A 19,007-nucleotide genomic window follows, 5' to 3' on the forward strand; every position below is an offset into this window, starting at 1 on the left:
GCTAAGTCATCAAAAACTCATTCAACCAAGACAGAGAACTGGAGTGCAAGCAGAATATGTGCTTAGTGCGCATAAAAGTTCCACCCAGCATTAATCATGTATACAGGCAATCGGATTATTTAGCCATATGTATGCAAGATCAGTCTTGACAAATGTCAAAGACTTCAACTTGGAAAAGCCTAGAAGAGAAATGACTATTAATGTGAAATACATACACATATATAACAACATTAAGGATCTCAATTATATTACATAGTTGCTGTCAGGGGAAAAAACAAAAACAAATATCTCCATTTTTTGTGATTTTTATTGTTTTTTTATTATTATTATTATTTTCATAATTTAATCACAGCAGCTGTCCTGTACACTGTGTGGAAATTTCATGATGAATGGACCAACAGCAGTGCTCTAAATTGTCAGGAATAAAATCTCTTAAATTAACTTACATTAGAAGTGAATAATGCTTTTGCCTACTTCTGTAAAGTTACCATTTTAGAGATTTTTCTTTTTTTTTTTTAAACAGCGACTGTATGTAAATATTGACCTGAATTCGAACACACATCTATCTGTCCGTTTGTCTTGGAGCAAGCCATTTAAGCACAGAATGCCACCCTAAAAAGTAAATAAACAGTTAATTATTATCCTACCAAAATATAAAAACAATATACTGCAATACATTTTCAATATATTACTTTTTTGTACTGGTGGGGGGGAAGGGAGCGGCCAATAGAGGGGCAGAGTGACCCCGCGGCACATCAGGGGGGTTTGACTCCCGCCAATTAGGGGCAAAGTGACAGGCTGCCTGTGTGCTCTTGACACAACTGGACCACGCTGGATGCTAACAGCCCCAGGACCCCTGCACCCCTCTATTTCAGCCCTTCCTCCCTTCATCCATCCATCCATCCATCCCTCGCTTGCCAGCTCTTCCGACAAGAAGCAGAGTCCATTCATGGGGGATCTGACTCTGACAGCCACGTCATGCCTGGCCAACATTGACATTTCGGCCTGTAAAGAGTTGCCACGGCAACCTGGCAAAGCCAGTGACCCCCCTTGACCCCCTACACAGATCAGAATTTTGGGGTGTGGTCAACGTAATTGTGTGCGTGTGACCAAGACTGTATGTTTCTAGATATTAAAGGCGAGTGTTGAGGTGGAGTGTAGAGCTGTCCTGAGCTCTTAGCTTGGTTTATGTGTGGCCGGATAATAGCATGAGGGAGTAAAGAGCCGAGAAAATAAAGAGAGGGTGTGACGGGGCGGTGGCAGGCACCAGGCTGCCAGCTGTCAGGGCATGGGGTTTGAGCCCCATGATTAAAGAGGCTGGGCATTAAGCTGCAGGAGCAACAGTGAGAGACCACAACGGTGTCAAGTACAAGCAGAGCCACACTGTCTCACACATACATATAAGATGCAAACTCATATTCACACTTGCCTTTATACCAACAGACTGCAGTAGGACTACATAATAATTTGTTTGTTTATCGTTATTGTGACATCTGCCCTCACAAAATGACACTGCAGAGGACTGAAATTTACAAATAAGAAAAAAGTCACTGAATACTTTACTAAGTGCTGTGAGCAAGCTGACCAATCACAAAGGTTCTCTAGGTTTTGATGGACCAAGGCATTCATGTAATCCAACAAACAAATCGTTTGGTCAAAATAATGCAAGCTGATATTTAACCAAGTTACATCAAGGATGGATCAATGTGTATACAATTAATTGCATATCACTCACAATATGTGCTAACATAATCGCAATATGGTATTTTGTCCATATCATGTGGCCCTGCATTTCAAAATGTTGGGTCAATTACAAGTCCCAAACGTAATATGCATATCGTCACTGTCCTATCAACTACTTTTTTTTCTTTCTAATTTTTTAAAATAGAAAAAGGGGAAAAAAACTTGCTTAATCGTTAATGTATGTTAATGTAATGAGATTTTATATCAAGCAAGACCATTTTTAATAAAGAAACATCTGTTTGCATGAAACATGCAAATGAAATATGCAAATGTTGCAAATGGCAATTTTTTTTCTCTGGTATTCATACAGATTCTGGACATTTTTGTTCTGAAAATGTACAAAAATAAACAGGCAAACACAAGGCTGCCCAACCACAAGCAGAGAAATAAAAGCAAATTGGAATGGACCTTCACGTCCCACAGTAGCAGTCTCTCTGGTCTCCAGTGTGAGGGCTGTGGAGCAGCAGGCTGGAAAGTAGCAGCGATGCTGTCACCTTCAGTGAGATTTCCTCTCCTCAGTGCTCTCTCACTCAGCCTGACAGGCTGGTCTCAGCTCACTTCCTGTTTCTGCTCACAGACCTCCCCTCTGCTCAGGCCTCATTCGCCCACTCACGTGTCACTTAGTACTACTCCAGCACTGCTTCAGCAGCTCTGCTCAAACACACCAGATTTTGAAGCCAACAAACTAGAACCTGAAGTTCTAGTTGTTCTGTAATCATGTCTTATAGATCCTCTTGGCACATTTTGCAGACAAGTTAATGTTAAAAAACAAATCTGACAAAAAATATAAATAGGTAAATATAATACATTACGATAATTTCATAACTTCTTACTCTCAAAAACTTGACATATAGAATAAAACCTCTATAAATACGTTCTGGTGTCTAGTTTATGATATTTCAGTCTACACTGTACACATTATTACTTAAGTAGGGATATATATTCTGACAAAATTTGATATTCAATTATCAGTAAGAATTCATAAATGGATATTTAGTTAAGTATTAGGCAGGAAAAGAAGACAGGAAGGCTTACTTTTTTTAGGTGATGGCACTAGTGTGTCAGTCAGTCAGTAGCACAAAAATTTGCTACAAATAGGAAGCTATTCAGCCTTATTCTCCACTTCCTGTTGCATCTTTGGCAATGCGTTCATGTTACAGCACTCATCTACAATATAATACTATATAATACACTATATATACATATACAAACAATAATTCCTTGATATGAGGAAAACTGTCACTGTTTTACAGTAGTGTTGACATAAGTTGGCATTTTCCTTGAACTGTTAGAAAGAAAATTAACACCCAAACAGTGATTTCAGTATTTGGGCACTGGACCTCGAATGTTTAACCAAGTACTTGAATGTCCATGCACATCCCTGTACGGAATGCAACAATACAACATTAGTCTGACAAGTGATTCACATATACTGAAAGCAGCTTGGGTATAAGGTAGGCTGAGCTTATTTGTGAGCTGACAAGATTACCTCCCCTTAGCCTGGACTTCCAGCCCTCCATGAAGGGCCTGTGGGACTGGGACAGGGATTGTTTCTGGATTTGGCCCGCGTTAACCGTGTCTGTCTAACTCCTAGCTCTGATCCAAGAGGAGCCGCTCGAACAGCGGGTATCGAGAGTGGCGTTTCTTCCTGCAGCTGAGACCCAAAGGCTGGGTGCCATTTTTGGAGGTGCTGAAGGAGTAGGTGGTGGGGGGGGGAGTGAGAGGAATGGGTGATGGTGGAGGGGTGCTGAGTGCTACCCAGCATGGGGGTGGAGCTCAGCCAGGCTGACGGCTGCCACTCAAACATGGCTAATGATACCGCATTGCTGGCATGCCCTTCTTTACACCCCAGTACTTACCCCCTCCAAACTGTCTGCCTGGCGCTACATGGGCTGGGAGCGTCTGCTCTGGTTATGGGGGAAAGGGGGGGTTCAGAAAAGAGGATGGGGCTGCTTGTGGATGCTAGCTTGTGGATTTTGCCCTGAGGTGCTGAAATGGGGTGTGTGTGGGTGTGGGGGGTGTGTGTGAGCACATGTGTAGATAGATGAGGAATATTTATGACAATCAACACCCCGGTTGGCATCGCTGGGTGACTTTTAGATGAATTGTATCTCCTTTTCACCCCCCTCCCCAAACGCTGTTAATCGAGTCAAGTGACTTATTAAAGCGCATGAGGAACGGGGGGCTAATTTCATTAGCTACCCATCGAGACCACCACTATCTGATTTGTGCATGGCCGGAGGGGGGAGGAGCCGGGTTTTTGGGCGTAAGAAAGAGAACGGTTATCAACTGCAGACAGTCAGGGCTGCTGCAATCAGAAAAAGAGCGGGAGGAGGGGATCGAAGGATGATAAAAGAAAAAAAAGAGCACATAAATGAGAGGAAGAGGAGGGTTGAGTAATTACAAGCATGGAGATGGTCAGACGAACCTTCAATTGAGTTTTATTCTTGATTTGTTGGATCACAGGACATGGCCTGCAGCTTATAATACAGCCTAAGGGATAAACATCTATTGCTCTGTTTGAACAGCAGTACAATCACTGTGTGAACGCTCATATTACGCTGTTATATATTGTAAATAACACTTTGCAGAACCTGCACATATACACACATTCATAGATCTAATTTTTATTCCATTTTACCTTATTTTTCCCTTGAAAATATGTTACAGGACGCAAATAATGGAACTTCCATGAAAAGAAAAGTGTTTGATGTACACAGTTTCAAAAGACTATATATAGTCTATATAGTCAGTAGAAACTACAGTTGTAATTCAGTTGTATATATATATATATATATATATATATACATAAAACCACACAAACATCATAAATGGATCCGGTTCTCATAACAGCCACCATAATGGTCCACGAGGGTGTGTCTGATTGGTTTGGGCTTGGTTTGTTGTAGATACCTATATATTGCTTCCCCATGACAGTTGCTAGCCTAACACATGCTCGGTGCATCCTTTCAGTGTATTAGAAAAGGTTCAGTACAGGGTCAAACAATGGTCATCCAGAGGTCATATCCCAGGGGATGATTGGGGTCGTTCTATCTAGACCCGCAAGTCACTGCCTGGGGTTATCAGTTCTCTACACTGGCCGCTATAATAGTCCACAATGGCCTTATGTTCAGATCAGCTCAAAAACGGTAGTGAATAGAACTGCATTCTATAATCCACCTGAGTTTCACAAAAGAGACAAAACAGAGCTTTATTGGATTAAGAGCAAAGCTACAGACAGTCTTCATCGATTTCATACTTTACAATTACGCCTGAGGCTGTCTGACGTTGTGGGGGTAACAACGTCCATTAGGGGTGGATGATACGAAATCAAATCGAAATTTGAAATCTGGATATTTTCCAATTTCCATTATGCTATCCATATTATAACAAATTATTATTATAACAAATTAATATCATTATTAATTAAATAATACTAACAGTGGGCTTGTTTGTTATTAGTCATTTTAATATTTTGGTAATCACTTTAATTTTGGTATATCTTCCAATCCTAATATCTGTGCGAGTTAAGATGAGTGTTTGTTTCGTATGACCATGTTTCCTCGGCAGAGAAACAGAACCCCTACATATTAATCTTTACAGCTGCTGAGCTGAATTGATGGCAAACAAGCTTTGCATGAAAAAGCATCACAGCATGGAAAAGCTGGCTGCAATTAGCGAGGCTTTTCTCACTAATAATCGCCTCAGTTTCATAAAACACTAAAACAACTTTACAGTCACATACTGCCAAATCGATATTCAGCACGGTGTCAGCGCAGTGATTTATTTGACTGTTGCTAGAAAGGCTCCATGGGGACATTTAAAAATAAAGAAACAGAGAAGGGGTGAGATGAGTGCTTAAATTCTGTGTTTAATGCTTGGGCATGGTGTACGTGGGCCAATTAAGTCGTTCTCTTGCAGCTTTGTTACTGTGGTGTATCTGTTGGGGTCTGTTTTTTCTCAATGAGACTGGCTCTCATAAGTGTAGCATGTTACCAGCTGCACACCAGGCAGATCTGGATGCACAGTGTTTTAAGTGTAGACTGGATTACTGCAAATACAAAAGTGCTCACCTTAAACAGCTTATGTACAGCCGTGCATGTGTGTGCACACTAGGGACAACACAACTGCCAGTTTGGATTATACACCATAGAATAAGACTCAGTGACCATCATACCGCTTATGATAACTGTGCACGACTACATTTAAAAAAAAAAAAAGTTACAGTGTTAGCCTACTGAAAAGGAGCTACAGTCTCCCTATAATTCATGTGTCAGGCCAACAATTGTTTACATAGTAACAATGTGAACAGTAGACAGTGGTAGAGCTTTAATTGGGCCTGAAATGTTGGTCCAAACCCAAATACAGCCTGCTAACTTTGTCCAAGCTGATCCACAGCACCATGTTTTCAGCTTGAACACAAACCTTCTAAAATTTCTTCCAAAACTGACCCAACCTGAATGATGCGATGTTTAAGTGTGACTGAGATGCCTTATTTAAGTGTGTTCTCTGTCATACATGCATGCACACATCACTACCACACAGTGCTGACTGCACCCTGAAATAGATCATTATTAATAATGGATATTAAAGAAATGAAGAGTCAAACACATCATTGTGTCAATCTCTCTCTCTCTCTCTCTCTCTCTCTCTCACACACACACACACACACACACACACACAGTAGGGGTAATTACTCACTGTCACCTTCTTTCATTTCCTGTGCAGATCAGAAATCTGATCTGAGGCCTTCTTCCCAAGACACACGTACATCATCATAGTCCCAGCAGAGCATCAGCACACAGTGCAAATGAATACATTTAACCCTGACAAACAACAGCACGGCTAAATAAAGGTGAGGGATTACAACAATCTCTGATCTCAGGAAGCAATCTCCGAGCATTGTAAAAACAGGGACAGTGTGGAAGAAATATAAGGCAGTTAGTGGGACACGGCTCCTATGGGCACTAACAGCTCAATATTGCCCACTTTATAAAGTTATAACTTTAGAGAGATGAGTTATGACTCTCATATAACTCAAGAGCTCCGGATTCACTCTCAGCTTCGAGAGCTGTTCACAATGAATGGAGCGGTTAGACACTAATGCTTGTGATGCTTTACAGACAGACAGAGACTCTCTCACTCACACACACAGACACACTTTTCCTTTCTCTGTTGTTCTCTCATTTGTTTTTCTGTCTTTTTGTTTCTCTTTCTGTTTTTTTTGTATATCCCACACTTTCTCTTTCCCTCTTGTCTTCTCCCTTTCTCTTACTTTCTAACTTTATCGCTTTCTATATCCGCTTCTCTCTCTTTTTACTCTCTCCATCTGTTTTCTATTTCTTTCTCACTCTTTCGCTTTTTCTTTCTTTTCTCTCCATCTCTTGTTTTCTCTCTCTTTCCCTCACTCTATTGCTCTCTCTCTTTTCCTTTCTTTCTGTTGCTCTTTCATTTTCATCTCTTTTTCCTTCTTGTTTCTCTTTGTCCTTTATTTTCTATCTTTTGCTCTTTTACTTTTTCTGTCTTAATCTCTCGTTTTCTCTTTTTCTCTCCTATTACTTTTTCTTTCTTTCGCTTCCTTACTTTTGCTCTTTCATCTTTGTCTCTTTTTCCTTCTTCTTTTGTCTCTCAGTCTCTCGTTTTCCATCTTTTTCTCGCTCTTTTTCTATCTCTCTTACTCTTCTTTGTGTATTCTTTGTGTCTCTCTGTAGCTCCTCTATGTCTCTATGTCCTCTCTCTCTCTCTCTGAGTGAGCGTTACTGTAATAATAGCTTTGCCCTCGCTGGTGTAAAGCACGAGAGAGCAGCAAAGAGCAGCGTGGAGATAAGACTGTTTTACATTTGAATAGAGCAGTTGTGATTTCTATGTGGCTGGCCTTTCCACACACTACTGCTCACACGTGTGTGCGTGTGTTTGCGACATGTTCCGCTATCAGTCATTTGCAAGTTCACAACCATTAGTGCGTTTCTGTGTCCATCTGTCTGTCTTTCAGTCTGTCTGTCTGTCTTTCTGACTGCCACCATCCATTTGTGTATCTCTGTTTCAGATTAGCACAGAGAGCCTCTTACTTGGTATAAACAGCAGGTTTTATCTAAATCATGAATTAACACTTTACTTTTTCAACTATTAAAAGCATAGCCTGAAACTCTTTTGGATCAAAGGTGGTTTAAACACTTGAAAGGACTGAGTGGTGATGAGTGCTGACATCACAACAAGGGAACAAAAGGTGTGGGAAGCATCATTATTTCCAAGGCACCACTCCCACTACATTTCCTCAGTATGAACCTAATAGGTCTTTATAACTTAATATGTTAAGTTACTGTAAATTTGTGAAGAAAACACACTATTTTGTTTTAAGAAGATTCTGAAATGATCCCAAACTTTTGACAGAAAGTGTATCCACATCTATTCTTGTCTTCACGTCTAAATAAATACCCATTTCCCATTTCACAATGGGCTTCAGCTGACTTTCTTACTGACACCCAGCACAAGGCTGAAAGGAGACACTTCTAGCAGTCTGCAAGTGTAACAGAGGGGGATGAGGAGGGGTGGCTCCACAGTGGGACAGTACACTCAGGTTACACTCAGCCCCTCTCCCCAACAGATGTCTGGGGCTTCGAACTGAGCCGTGTGCCCTTTGGCCCTGGAGTAACCTGAGTCAAACACAATAGCAGTCCACACCATACAGGCAGCACCACAGAGTCACAACAACAAAACAGAGTCTATAAGTCCAGATTAGGGTTGCTCAGTATGTTAATCGTTACCACCAACACTGTTACATTGACCTTCGCAATTCTGATATTGCTGAAGTTTGCAGTACGAAAACAAGCCTATCACTAATCACTTAATGTTTAATTCTGTGCTGTGAGCATCCTGATCAATCACAGATGTTTCTGTGGGAGTTTGGATGAATCAAGGTATTTGCATGGTCCGACACAAAAATGATGCAGGTACATCTTTAAAGGAATTTGCCAGGATTCAGGCACCACTTCTATTTGGTGTATCTGTAGAATAGTCATGATAACCACAGACAAAAATAGAATATAGAAAGGAAAACATGTTCAATGGGCAGATGCTGAACGTATCAAATGCAAAAAAACGGGGGAGAGAGAGAGAGAGAGAGAGAGAGAGAAGACAGGAGAGAGAAAGAGAGGATAAAGAGGGACAGAAGGAAAGAGAAAGAAAAAGAAAGACAGACAGACACTTAGTCAGAGCGACACAGATTAAGACAAAGAGAGACAGAGACAGAATAGAGAAAAAGAGAAAGAGAGAGTGTGAGAGAGAGAAAGAGAGAGAGAGTGAGTGAGGAAGCTGAGAAAGCAGCCTGTGGTAAAACTTTTGCCCTGTCATGATCAGGTCATGGCCATCAGCATCAGAAGGAGCTGCTTGTGTGTGTGTGCGTGCGTGTTTGTGTGTTTGTGGTGATGGGAAATCTCTTATTCCAGCTGTGTGTGATGGTGTTTTGGTGACAGCTGATGGTGTAGTTATGCTGAAATCTTCTGCAGGGTCACTCTGCTGTGTGAGTGAGACTCTATTAAGCGAGCGGTGTTCAGGGTTCAAAAACACCATCCATCAAAGGGACAGGCAGCTACGGCAGCTTTGATCAGAGAGACGTAATAAACACAGACGATGACTGTAGAGCACACAGGCACACTCTGCTATGGGGTAAACAAGTATATAAGCTTGAGAATGTGCGAGTGGTGACAGATCCCTTAGCATGCACTCTACCTTTCAAAAGTTTAGAATCCCTTATACATTCATAATTCATAATTTATTCAATAATAACTCATTGATTGAAGATTGAAGTAGATTGAAATAGTATAAGCTAAACACCAGAAGATATTTTTATATATTTTACTCAATGTTATGTTTTTCAACAAGAAGCTATTAAGCAATAAATAATACACTGTAGTTATGTGCATAGTAATTACTTATCAAGATTTGATTGCAGTTTTTGAAATAGAAGACATTCTGAATATTAATTTTGTCATTAAGGCTCTAACGAGTTACCAAAATTTTCGCTATGATACATTCATTTCTTGAAATTTGCCTTACATTACATTAATGCCTTACATAGTATGTTAATGTTTCTATGTTATGGTGAAAATAGCATTTCATGATACTTTAAGACATTTTCATGATACATAATACATATCACAGTATTTGGGCACATAGATACAATCCAGTAGTAGTGCAATTTAAAAACTGCCATCAAAAATTCTGAATACAATGATTTTTATTCAACATTTTACATAATGTCACATTTCCAATTAAAAGGGACTAAGTGTGTTCTCTTTGCAACGACACATGCAGTTGGTCAGTGTTCTTTAAGTACTGATGATATCCACAATATGCTCAAAGAATCATATTATTACGATAATACAATTTTCATGATACCAATAAAATATCACTATACTGCCCTCCTCTAGTTTCTAATGTTTCCATTTTCAGCTATTAAAGCATTCAACCTTATGAATGAACACTGTCTGACTCAAAAGTTTTGCTTTATAGGGTCCCAATCTAGCGCAATAGCCATAATCTAACATGCAAGTCACAATTCAATGATATGATACACGACAATATGCAATGACACAATTTCATACAATATGATGTTATATTATCACATACCTACTTACTATAATTCAAGAAAACATCATATTATTATAAAATTCTCAGTGTTATAAAGCTTTCTCCATCATTTCAGAATCATCTACAGCTCCATTCATCATTCTGAACACATCTAAAACTGTTTATAGTTATGGTTTATTGTAACATCATATTAGAGTCATTTTGTACATTTACCTCCAACCAAATTGGTTTTGTATTGTTAAAAAGAGTAATTACAACCTTTTGAATGGTAGTGTACCTGCACTATGCTTGCATGCTAATAACATATTACACTAAGAAAGGCTCTCCCTTTCCTCACTTTAAAGCAAGACTCGCCCTGAGCAATTATATACGCACACACTCACGCAAGCAGACATGATGGATTACAGCCTTGGTGTGGTCCCAGAGGACTGTGCTCCAGGGGTTCTGTCAGATAGGGAGACAGGCACCCATACGGAGGAGCGTTAAGGAATTAGGATGGGCGCTGATCGGGCTGGGATACGGGGGGGAGCAGGGGGTCTTCAGGGGTCAGCGGATCCAATTCCAGCCAGGGCATCGTCAGAATGCGCCTGCCTCGGGGGAATCCACGTAGGATCAGAGTTTTCTATTTCTATTATCAGTCCAGTGCAGTGCAGAGGCCACGGAGCCAACGACAAGGCCGAGGTTTCAATCATAGCAAAGGGAAAAGTGCAGGGCAACACTGAGCTATGCCTGGAAATGCAAACAAGCGGATTGAAGTCAATAGTCTGGCCTGTGATTGGATTTAAATGATCCATCTGAATGATCCCCATGCTTTAGGGCTCTTTTTGAGGCTAAGCAATCATGTAATGGAGTTTTAAGTAGTTTAAGGTCATAGAGACTACAATGAATCAATCGCACAAACACACACACACACACACACACACAGCAAAACAAGAGCTGTGCACACAGACGCTCACATCACAGAGGAAAAAGAAATGCAAATGACACCAACTTAGGTAAATTGACCCCTGCAGGAAAGCAAAAGGCTTTCAAAGGCAGAAAGAGAAAAAGATCAATAATAAGCCCAAAGAGGTTTCAATTATTTACAGCTCTACTCCGACTCTCAAATTGCTAGACTGATCAGATGAGGAGGCCTGACTGGAACCGGTCAACTCACACACATACACAAACACACATACTGTATATACAGAGTGCATACTGTATATCTACTGCATCCCAATACATGATCCTGAGGATGAGAGACACCGAGATGTCTCTCTCTCTCTCACGCATTCTTTGTCTCTCATATGCTCTCTCTATATTTCACTTCGTCTCTCTCTCTCTCTCTCTCTCTCTCTCTCTCTCATCTCTTTCTCTGATATTCTGTCTTTTCTCTGTTAAAAAACTACGATAACCATTGTATTATCTCAGTTTAATGTCGTTTCAATGTATTATTGTCCTTTTCTTTATAACAAGCATTAAAAATCGCTAGTAGTACGCCAATGTTTCAGTAGCTAGTTAGCTACATTTCACGTTCCATCTTAAATGGTGCAGAAGTTACACTCTGGCGCCTCCGGCATCAGAACTGCTGCAACATTTAAGGTGGAACGGAAAATTCGAACAAGAATCTGGCGAATAGCTGACTTCACCTTCATATCACTAAAGAATTAGGGGTGGGCGATAATAAATAATTGTTGCATCCCCCCTCTTTTAAGGCATATGATTCCCCAAATTTAAAAACCAGTGGCGAACTAAACTTTACCCTCCTCTACTATCATTGTAGACTGGCAGGGTCACCCACAGAGCAGCAATAGTAGCCTGTTAATGAAGTAATGTTCTTTTTTATTTGAGGGTCCCATTTTGTAGGCGAAGATTTCAACCACTACCCTCTGTAACCCAGTTCCAAAGGGGCAAAGTGACACTTGAAAACAAGGGGTAGGGGTAAAAAAAAAGAATTGGGATTGGGACCTTACTCTCTCTCTCATACTCTTATTTACTCTCATAAACTCTCTGTTATTCTCTTACTCTCTCTTTCACATTATCTCTCTCAGCTTGAAAAATCCAGGACATCCAATAATTGTGTAGGCACAGGGGAGTTTACAGTAGTGACAGTGAACAGTACTCTGTGTGTGTGTGTGTGTGTGTGTGTGTGTTTGTGAGGGAGAGGTCAGTGTGTGAGAGAGTGAATGTGTGTGTATGTGAGGACACTGCAGCGCTGAGGTTTCATGGGACTGATGATTTATCTGCTTTCAAAAGCGCCACCTCCACATTCCAAGTTCTCACATACTCACATTCTATCTGCAGGCCTCTCTCTCTCTCACACACACTCACACACACACACACACTTAAAAACAGAAACAAATAATAAAACTAATACACAATATCAGTTCAGCCATAGACACAGCTGATTAGGTCAAACTCACCAAGATGTGTCCTAAAGATAGCACCACAATTTGCATGATTCAGAGCCAGTCCAGCAGCAGCTACTGTCAGTGTATACGCGTGTGCATTGTGTAGGAAATAAGGAGATTGCTTTTCATGGACGCTGACTATAGCGCTGTAGATACAGAAGGCTGACATATATTTTACACTCTTTATCACAACTTTAGCTCCACAATGTGTGTGTGTTTGAGTGCTTGTTTTTGTACATTTTCAGAGAAAACGTTGTGATATTGAAGAGTATAGTAGAGAAGAGGGTCAGGTTTTTAGCCTTTTGAAAAAGGGGTTCATCTAGAGTTCTTTTTATTAAAGACAACTCAAAGAACCATTTGAATACATAAATGTATTCACGAATACATGGTTAAAAGGGTTATTCTCTCTTCTCTTATTGTTACAAGTCATAGAGCACTGGACTTAAAACATTTTTATTACATAATATAAATATACATTTTATGAATGTATATGTATTATATGTAATAGATGTCATATATAAAATACATATAAGGTATCTCATAATCTGACAAGGTATAAAGCAAACGTGGGATTGTATGTGTATGTATGTGAGTGTGTGTGTATTCTCATCCAATCAGTCTTGTCCTCCTTTATTAGGCTTTTGTCATGCTGGACACAGTGGGCGACAGCTTGAGGTGCAGCAGTGGACTTTACCCAGCTAAGCTTCATTTTCTCACTAATTATCTTGTCCTAGCAGCTCCAAATGCTTGCTAACGACTGGCTTAATTGCTGGAGTGTCATGTTGGAGCGTGCCGACGTTCCTCTTCAAAAACTCAGGCCAATCCCAAGCCAAGTGGCCTTTTCCAAACCAACCCACGACATCTGTTCCACAACTTTATCATCTGCCCACTTTTAAAGGTTACTAAATGAACAAATCCAGCATAGGAACACTTATTCGCTTTTAAAGTCACGCTGTGTGGAGTTCACGACTCAGCAGGCAAAAACACACACACAGGTTTGTTTTTGTACCTTGCCAGAACCCTGTCATGTTCCATTTGTATTGCATGCTATTATTCATTAATTTCATTTCTAGTCAAAACGGCCTTTAAGTTCAAGTGTTTTTTCATGGAGATATTTCTAAAAAGATTACATATAAGATAACCCACTTGCATAAGAAATGAGAAAAAAAAAACACAAACTGTAGTTCATAAAAGATACAAGGAAAACAGAACTCCTCACAACCAAGACCTGATAGACCACCAACACTGTCACCATCAGATAAGCTGTACTTAAAGCTTTCATCTTTGAGAGATAATCAAGCTCTACTCATGATTCAAGAAAAAAAATCAGAAAAAATCCACAGGTGTTTCTGTCTATCCTCCCACTGTGAGAACACAACTCAATGCTACAGGTCTGAAAGGATGTGTAGCTGTCAAGAAGTCCTTACTGAGAAAATGAAAGAGACAGAAGAGAAGCGACAAAGCAGCTGCTGGTGTTCACAGAACAATGGACTGACTGGCCCAGAGTCCAGACCTCAACATCACTGAATGTGTTTCAGATTACTTGAAACAGAAAATGCAACCAACTTCTAAGACTGAACTTTGAAGGTGTGGAAAAATATCCCTGCAGACTTCTTTGAAAAACTGAAAGCAAGTTTCCTGAAAAGAATGGAAGCTGCAACAAAGGCAAAGAGTGGACACACTGTAAGAAATGATTTTATTTGGTTATCGAGGCTTCTGAATAATTTTCTGTTAAATATATGTTGCTGTCTTTTTTCTCTGACACTGAGTACATAGATGTAATAAGAACTTTCTAAGCCTAACCTTAAACCTAAGATTACAGTTAACCTCAGTAACCAAAAAGGAATGGTTTTGCCCTTTCAGTTTTAAAAATAAGAGTCAAGACCAAGACTCAAGGTTAGCCCTGTTTTCTATGGTATTTCTACAAAGTCAGGACACTTTTGTTCTCGAAACACACGCAAACACATGCACACACACTACTCACATACACACGCTCAAACAGAGAACCTGCATCTACTCAACAAGCTCTGTGGCTTACACACATGTACACATGCACACCCCTCCACCTGCCGAGAGACAGTGCAGTCTAATTAACATTTTCCTGGAGTACAGCTCGCCCCAGGTGCAACTTGTCTCGCGATACACACGCCGTATACATGAAGAATGGAAGATTCCGCCGCACTGGCAAATTTATTCAAAGAGGAGCTCGTTTGTGTCTGACACACACTTCAGCACTTCACTATGATTTATGAACCTGCTCATTGACCCAGTTTATGTTGAAAAGGGAAAGAGAGCACGCTCATGACAGCATTACTGCACCAGATACAGCCACTACAGCACGGCCGGGGCATGGAGTCAGGATGTGAATAGTAAAAGAGAATGAGATTAAAAAGAGTAGAGGACTCTCTATATATGCCCACTGGGCATCCTTTCATTCTAGGCTTTCCTTCTTCCTTCCTTTTTTTCACTAGGTAAAAATGTAAGCAAGGGAAGCTCCAGAGAAAAATACAGTACAGACATGTAAAGGCATAAAATACATAGCACTCTATTGGCTCAGTAAGAGGGTCAGTTAGAAATTACAAAGTAATTGCTGAAATGTTAAGCTACTACATAGGGCATCTGAGAATTCTGAACCTGCCAATCACTAAATATTACACTCAGTGGCCACTTTATTAGAAACAGTCAAAGTAGGAGACTGCTGTCATGCCCTATTCATCTTTGGTCAGTTTCAGACCACAAAACCACTCTTTTCTGGGTATTTTTGGATGAAGGGTCAATCTCAGCCTAGTAGGGACACAGACGTGCATAAATACACTCCTATCAGCGACCCACACTATCATGCCACTAACATGGCAGTGTCACTGCTGAGCTGAGAAAGGCCCACCAGACATATATTATCTAAATAGATAGACAGATTTGGAAATATATATTTAGCACATTTCAGTCAATAAACAGCATTTTTGGACATATACGCTGTTTATCGAGTGGCGACTGCCCATTCTATGGCATTTCCAAATGTCCTTTTCCATAATCTCCTCACAAATGTGATTTTATTCTCCAACAAATTATCGATAACCCACAGCACAAGTGCTCTTTGTTGCATTGCTAATGGTCGATATTTAAAGGGGTGCATTTAGGAAGTGGACACCTCCTTCCAATCTGCTGTGATATTAATAATGCAGCGAGCACCATTCAGAGGCCCCCTTCTCTCTCCCCCTGTCCAGCCCGCTCACCGGGCAGCTCCACTGGTGCACGCAGAACGCCTGCCTTCAATCTGTTTCCACACAGCTATTCAGTCAGCTCATGGGGGTCCTGCACGCTCATGCACAGCAAAACACTAGAGCTGGCCTCCACATTATGAAAGAGAGGGGCTGGAAAACATGCACCAGCTAGATAATAAAGAAGGGGAGTGTTTACGGACTAAAGAGTGTGTGGGCTGTAGTTGAGGGGGACCCAACAATGGAGTTTGGTCTGATAGCTTAAACAGAGGGAAAACACATACATTAGGAAAAGTCTCTAGAATAAACTTGTTTGACATGATTGATTTAATGATATGATATATATATATATATATATATATATATATATATATATATATATATATATTTAGAGAGGGGCTTACTGAAAGATGTATATTACCTATGTTGTAGGTTTTTATGTCATTTACTGAGTAAATAAATAAACCTAAGACTAGGGCTTAAACTGTGTCAGAAATTAAGCCCATTAAGTGGGTGAACTCAGTGAATAAAACAACCATATCTTGTTAAATCCACTGAAAAAATAAGCACCATTTTATAAAACAGTACAGATGATACGGTCCATTAGAGCTTTTGTCCAGTTTTTGGCTTATCTAGCTGTACTTCCTGTACCCTTCATCTTTTCTGGCCCTTCTGACCTGTAACCCTTCACCCTGAGGCAGTAAAGTATTCAACACTCTATGTCCACCAGAGAGAGAGAGAGAGAGAGAGAGAGAGAGAGAGAGAGAGAGAGAGAGAGATAGCAAAAAAAAGCAGAGAGAGAGAGAGAGAAAAAGACAGAGAAAGAGCAGGAGAGAGAGAGAGAGAGAGAGAGACAGAGGGAGTGTAAGAGAGAGAGTTAAAGAGGAAGAAGGAGGGGAAGAGAGAGCAGGAGCCAAGCTGAAAAAATAAAAGAATAATCGAGGGGCTTCATCAATTTTTCATGAATTTTCATTTAGGCGAGGAGACCCCTCTTAAAGCGATCGATAGATCAAGCGGCTGTCACACAGTTAGCACCTGGGGGCTGCTGCCATGGCCACGGAAGAGCTGGGAGAAGATCAGAGACAGCTTGCCACAGCAACACACACCCCCCACCAGCTTCTTATACACACATACAGACACACACACACACAAACACAAACACACACACACACAGCCCGTTTCCTACTTCCTCGCCTTTAACCTGCATCACTGCTGAGCACCTTCAGCTCCTGGCTGATAAATGGCAAATGAAGCAGCTCTCTAAATGTTGTACTGAAAAGCTCCTGCAGCCTCTACATTTCTCCCTCAGGTTCAGGCACAGAATCCAATTCAAACACACACACATTCGTTATGGGAGTCTCGGCTAACAACGCAGCCGATTTAGTTATCCATTCATTCAATATTTATCATCATTTCCTTGTTTTGTGATGGATCGTTCCCATCTTCATAACAAAGCGAAGAAGAGTGTGCAGTATTGATCAGCTTGGCTGAAACAGACTTCATGATCGGGGGGGTCTCTTAGGCTGCAAGTCCAGACTTTTGCCCCCACAGACTTTAGCCCAGTGTGCCTTAATCTTTACCTCTAGATTGGCATCCAAACTAGTAGCCTTCGTTCTTGAGCTTGGACATAATCTGTACCATAAAAATATATTCTATACCTCACAATGTCCGTAAACCAGTGATCCATCTTTTTGATATACTCATTAATGAGATCTGAGATATGAGTCAGATATGATCCACAACTGATGTGGATTCGTAGTCACTATAAAATTTGAATAGTACTGGTAGTGAGCCAGGTATCAGTATCAGGCTGATATCAGCAGAAAATGCTGCACTCGATATCAGAGGGGAAAAGAATGAATCTGATCCAACAGGAGAGTGTTTGAGTAGTTTGAGCATGATATCCTACCCACCCATAGATGCTCATCCTAAATAAAGTTCTTCAATTAAAAATACCTTATTTTAAAGCTTATATATAGGATTAGATCGTTATATATAATATCAGATCGTTGTCCACTGATACTCACTAAAATATCAAAAAAAAAGCAGTAGAAAGTAATGTTTATGCAATTTGTTACCACACTGGTGTCAGAGTCTGGAACAGAAAATGTCTGCACTGTTGAGTATTGATGTCAATATCTATTCATGAAAAAAACTAAATGGCCATCATCCTCATAATCAATTTTATTAGTGTTGGCATCTATGAAGAGAGAACTGGGGCAGGCAGTAGAGCTGTCAGTCATATGACTGTGCTCTTAGCAGAGATGCTAAGCAAGGCCTTGCAGGACATGTTCCCTCAGGGAGTGCTCATTAGCCTGGTGGGGGCGCTGTAATGCATTGTGGGGGGTTGCTGCTTCAAAGCTAAGCCCATCCACAGGTCACCCTCAAATCCGTCAATATTCCCCCCACGGACTTACTGCCAGTGTCAAGTGACACCCCCCATCTCTCTTTCATCTGAGCCCTCTGGTCTTTTCTTGGCCTGTTCTATCATTTCCATCTCCTGTCTACAGAAGGGGCAGCCAAGAAGCTGGCCAAAGCAAACTGAAAGGGCAGAAAGTACCAAGCTTGCTCTGAAAAGTGCTGATACGCTGAAATACAAGTCTAGCAAACTCTGCATATTCAGGAACAAGACAACGAACGGCTTTCTTTTATCCTGACTCTGATCTAAGAAAAGAAAGTTAATTTCATCAAAATCTTCTTAAGGCAAAGCTGTATTAACAAAACTGATATTAACCAAAACGCAAAGCCTGAAGCAACCCTGAAGCAAGCACTCTTTCCCTTCATCCGTTTTACGGTTTTCTCTGATTGCTATCTATTTTAAGGCTATAATTGTATATTATTTCCTGTATTAGGCTCAGACCAAAATTGTATGTCCATGTAATCACACAAGCCTTTGGCCAACAGCAACCTACATTAAAAACAACTAAAATAACGTTCCAAGGTTTGAACCTCCTTTCTGGTTTCAAACACACACCCAGCCATTCCATCTTTGTGTAAGAAATGGCCAAAAACAACCTTGAGGTCGCCTTGTAAGACATCCTAAAGAAATGAATAAAGAATGAGAAGA

The 19,007-nt window shown here is 40.5% G+C and overlaps 1 protein-coding gene across 4 annotated transcripts in view; it reads right to left on the bottom strand.

Annotated features, from left to right (window-relative positions):
- Positions 1–19,007, bottom strand: part of robo2 (roundabout, axon guidance receptor, homolog 2 (Drosophila)) — a 265,654-nt gene that overhangs the window by 222,996 nt on the left and 23,651 nt on the right. The window lies entirely within an intron of this gene.

Source organism: Colossoma macropomum, unplaced genomic scaffold (genome assembly GCF_904425465.1).
Source record: "Colossoma macropomum unplaced genomic scaffold, Colossoma_macropomum, whole genome shotgun sequence".
Lineage (NCBI taxonomy): Eukaryota > Metazoa > Chordata > Actinopteri > Characiformes > Serrasalmidae > Colossoma > Colossoma macropomum.